The following is a 5,534-nucleotide window of genomic DNA, read 5'->3' on the forward strand; positions in this document are numbered from 1 at the left end:
ATGTTTTTTATAGGATTAGCTCTAAAAAAAGAAACTAATCCTCCATCGATAGCACTCTGTACCTTTTCTCCCTACTTCCAAGTCAGAGAAGAACAGGAAAGGGTTGGAGGGGGTGGGGGGTATGAATGTTCTTCGGTGCCAATTCAAGGCTTATTTTAGAGTCAGTTGAAGAGGGTCTGGATTGAGAGAGTGAATGAAATAAAAGCAGGTTGAGAGAAAGAAAAGCTACATGCAGAACAAGGCCACCTCTCATGCGTGCGGCGTCCTTCACGCAGTTTAAATGGGCTGGCCACTCATCCATACCACACAGAGTGAGGAGCGAGCGAGAGAGAAGGTGAGGTAGCCGCGTTTTTACACAGAAAAAAGGACTGAATTTTTGGTGAAACGCAGGTGACCTCTTCTATAGTGCCACGTTCTTGTTTTTTAACCCTGTCATTTCGAGGAATGTAGTGAGGAGGGAGCAGAAGCAATAAAAGAGAGAGAGAGAGACATTTACTGTATTCGCTCGAGACGAAAAACTATTATACCATATTTACACGATAACGCCTTCGCAAACAATCCATATCATCCTATGATCCACCCAGCATGCCTCACCAGAAACGTCAGCTTCCTCTAAACCACCATCTGATGCACAACGCTTTCAGTTTATCATCTTTAGAAGCTGAACATTTAGGGTTCTGTAATGCTGCCATATCACTTTATGAAATTACATGTGTTGAGGAGCATTTACAGCGGCGTGTGGGGTTTTAATCTATCCCTGAGAGCATAATTATCCCCGCGGTTCTCACTCACTCTTATTTTCTTCGCTAGGTGTTGAGGGCTGCTTCTGACCCGACATATGAAATTCTTTTACAGAATCGCTTTATTCTGATCTCTCAGCAAAAATCTTCAAATGGTCATCTGAAGTAGTATAAATACGTGGCGCGCAAAGGAGAATGAAATGCATCTGAATTGCAGATCGTGGGACTCTGAGGCAGCGATGTTGACAAAAGCTCTGACAGACGCATTGTACACCAGTCATGCTCAAGGAAATGTCCCTGTGAAATTAAAGTAGTTTTTTTGCATTATTTAGGGATATAAAATAAACCGTATGAATAAAATTAAATAAATGAATAAATATACTATGATAAAATAAACTAAAAGTATTGGATATGACTGTGTGATAGTTAATATAATCAGTCCACTTTATGTCTACCGATAAATCTGAATTAAAAAGTTCTTGGCCTTCGCCGTTCATTATTGTTGTTATTCTTATTAAAAATTTACCAGTTTAATTCTGTGGTAATGAAAATATTTCTCCTACTGATCATATAAATATTTGGACTTCATTATAAATATGATATTTTTTTTTTATTTGATTAAATTTAAAAGTAAATTCGAGTTTTGCTACTTTTTAATAAAAATAAATAAATAAATGTTTCGCACAAAATTAAATACAAATAAATATAGGCTATATTTACACACGCTATGCATAAACTCTAAGTCAGAAGTCTTATATTCCCAAACTTCTGAAATGAATCACCTGTGAGAGCATCCGAAATTTTGAACTATTTCTCTTCTGGGAAAATAGCCCAAAATATTGATGACGCAACTTGTTGGCAAGAGCGTACACACATAAAAAATGCTCTCAGATATAATACTTCCAATTGCAACTATTCTGGAAAACTGTGGCTTGACCAGGCCATGACGCAAACTAAAAGCTACTGGCTATTCATATAAAGAACAAACCTGCCAATCTTTCTCACCCTGCCTTCCTCTTTCAATAGGACAAAAATCAACAAAGGAAGAAGAAAAGTGTTCATTATTTCATGCAGTCTTCTACAATATCATTCACACACCGAAGTCAAGTTTAAATATGACTTTTCCAAAATATCAAGGGTAAAACTTCTGTTGGGGGTGCCTCTGCAATCTAAAGCTCCATAGAGCTGAGAAATCAGAGGTGTAGTGGGCTTTGTCAGAAATAAAAAAATGAAATAAATTGATAGCGATATTCAGGTGCTGCTGTTAATGTGTACTTTTGTATTCACTGTGTGGCGTGACACACAGAGGAACTCAACACTCCAACTGCTTAGTGAAGAAAAAGCTAAGTTCAGTCTCACACGTACTGTTCAAAACATACTCTTGAAGATAATACAATATGCCTGAAGACATCCACATCGGGACAGAGTTTTCCTCTAAAATGTGGTTATCGATGTGGGATTTTAGAACTCTTTCAAATAATCCACAAAAAGAGTATTTTGAGAAACCTCAGAGCTCTGTGCTTCAAACACACACACTTTAAACATCTGAAATATGATTGCAGGCACTTTTCCCGCGTGCTCCTGGTTGTCATCATACCCACATTTATATTCACTGCAATCTGCTGAGCCTGTCTAATTAATTTCTAATTCATTTCAAACATGCCGAACATTATATTTGCATTCTGTAATCTGTGTCTTGCACTTTACATAATGACTCACACTATTATTTGTGTTTGAACGGTGCACTTCACATTTGATGCGGCTGCTGTCTTGGACCCGAACTTCCCCTCAGAAATCAATACAATATTGATCAGTTATAGAGTACATCTATCTATCATCTGTCTCGGTCAAACTGGTCCACACAATTCCCACATGCATTAGTTAGTGTGCTCTTCTCTGATATTCTCTCTGTGAGAGTTGCCAGGTCTGACCTTCAAGGAAGTCCAGGGTTAAGCACATGTCATATGGCCTCCTTTTATTCTTAAACCAAGTTACTGTTACAGTCAATACAGTGTGCTCTACATTTGTTCACATTGTGTTTATTACTGTGCGTACCAACGCTACGCTCTTTATACCATAGGCCACCTACACCACCTCTTCATACTGTGGGATGAAAGGACTTCCTCTCTTTTTTTCTCTCTTTCACTCTTTCATATAGATCTTGCGGTTCTACCAAAGAGTATCTTCTCTGACTGCAAGGCATTTCTCTTTTGGTTATCTTTGCTCAAGTGACAGTTAATATTAAATGGCAAACAAACATTACTTCCTGTTTCTGTATTCTGTTGGAGCTAAGCACAGCCATGGGTGAAATGGTTAATAATGCGGTGACACCTACACTGCATGTAAAATGTATGAATGTCATTGCGTTTGAACTAAAATATCACCAAGTGCCATTTGTTCTAAATAATGACAACACTAGAACATTTGTCAAGAAAAGAAAATGTTAAAAAAGAGGTTGTTGTAAATTATGGAGCGATATATATTTTGCGGGCATCAAAAGTTAGAAGAACCTGCCCTTAAATATTCACAGAAGCACCGCATCATGAATTTGTTCTTAAAAGTATAGCTAAAAAAAAAAAAAGAAATGTGCAAAAACCTTAGATATGTCAGTTGTCGAATACGTCAAACCTTTAGATCTATCAAAAAAATGCAAAAAAACATCATGGCCTAAAAATGTTCGTAGGTTTACATATATAACCACTGCACTCGCTGTTATTTTCATCATGTTTAAGTGCGTATATTCAGCAAAGCAGTGCAGAAAGCAGCTTCTGGGATCACGGCACCGCTGATATAAACACAAGCATCGAATCAGGAGGCTGTGATCAGTTCTGGTAGCCGTGTCAGTAAATAAGGTATTATCCAAGCATTAATGGCAAGGAAAGCACCTTACACTCGAGATATGCCACATATGCCACATTTACTACGTTATATTTAATATTTATATGGCTTTTACGTATGCAAAAATAACTTTTTTGCCTGATAAACCACCACTTGTGGGCATAAAAACCTTTCTTTTGCTGTATTTGGGAATTTTTGTGAAATGTATGTTTTCCATTCGGTGGATTTTCAATTTGCAATTTCAGTCTGAATGCTAATGGAAATGTGGCTGCCATATTTTGAGAAATATCTGAATAGATCAATGTTGACCAAAAAAAACTTTCGGTTACCAACATTCTTCAAAAAGTTTTCTTTTGAGTTCTGCAGAAAAAAAAAGAATGACTGGTTTGGAACAACCAATGAAATCCACTGTATGTGTATCTCATAAAAGTTACAGTTCTGTACCGTATTAATTAATGCGTGACACTGAACTGTTTTCTTATTACATTTCTTTACGCAACTCATTGCTATCTACAAGTAAATCATTTGTGCTTTAATCCCTGCTCTGTTATCGACGACATACATTCAATTTACAATGTTTGTCATAACTGGATGCTTCATCCGTTTAATTCAGTTGTGTATTAGAGAGTCTTTCACATTATTACTGTACTTAGCAATAAGAGTAAATAAGGATAGGCTGCGTAGCACGATGATCTATGAGTAAATTAAAGAGCCAGTCTCCGTGGGCCAAAGATAAGAATCGTATTTCCATTAGGTCGATTGCAAAGAGTTCCAATAGCATGAAAAATGTGTTTCACGCACTCTTCCTGCCTCTCTCTCGCTCTGTCTTCCCTGCAGCGTACAGGATCTGGACGCAAAAACTGCATTGTTTCATCATAATGGAGATGTTAAACTCGATGAATATGTTTGTATTATGCGCATGCATTAAATCCACCTCCGTGCCTACGTGGGATAATTAAACTGTGAGGTGCCTGGAACAAAAGCCGGACACAAAAGGACTCAAACTTCTTAATGACTTCAGCCAAAAGCTCTGCGTCTCGGGGTCGCACATGCTCGAATCGATCCATCCCCCTGCTGCTCCCGCGGCGCACCCCTGACCTTGTCCTAAGTTAGTGTAATTAATTAAAATCTGGAGAGGTGTTGACGCTTGATGGATTGTTTCTTCTTGTTTGTTACAACTGCGCCGGTAATCGCAGAGTAGCGTTTCTCCCTGAAGCTCCCTGCCTCATTCCATAATATTTATTGTCACGTCAGCAGTGAAGCCTCTTCAAGAGTCACTTCATTACAGAATATCATTTAAAAAATGAACATTACACACACAAAGCACAAACAAAGAAGGCATTTCAGTATGAAGGTCACTTCACAAGATGTTTAACGGTGGACTGGAGTCATGAGGATGTCGTGTTTTTAACAGCTGTCTCGACTCTCACGATGGCACCCATACGCCACGAAATGATCCAATGCAGTTTTACTTCTTTACTGCTGTTGCCTCTGGTTTGCTTAGTTGGGGACACTTAATTTCGAGTGATTATCGTCGATTTGACTGCACAGATGCAACTAAATTCAACAATTAAACGCCTTTAACTGAAAAGTTCAAGTAAGATATGCTAAAACATTAACTTGCTGTCATACCATCCAAGATAGCTGAGTTGGTTTCTTCATCAGAATAGATTTGGAGGAAGGTAACATCACACCACTTGCTTATCAATGAATCATTTGAAAGCGAATGGGTGCCAGAATGAGAATTCTAAGAACCGATAAAGTAGAAAGATGTGTCCACCATTAAGGCAATTAACTTTGGCTCATTAGAACTGTTTTAAGCCACGCATTTTCAGTTTGTATACAATGCTTGATATGTGCGTATTTCTCTCCTGATTCAGGCAAAACGACTTTTTTCACTTGAGTAGGTAATGTACTTTTACATTTTTTTAAGCCAGAAACAGCATGAAGGTAAAA

This window comes from Puntigrus tetrazona, chromosome 1 (genome assembly GCF_018831695.1).
Source record: "Puntigrus tetrazona isolate hp1 chromosome 1, ASM1883169v1, whole genome shotgun sequence".
Lineage (NCBI taxonomy): Eukaryota > Metazoa > Chordata > Actinopteri > Cypriniformes > Cyprinidae > Puntigrus > Puntigrus tetrazona.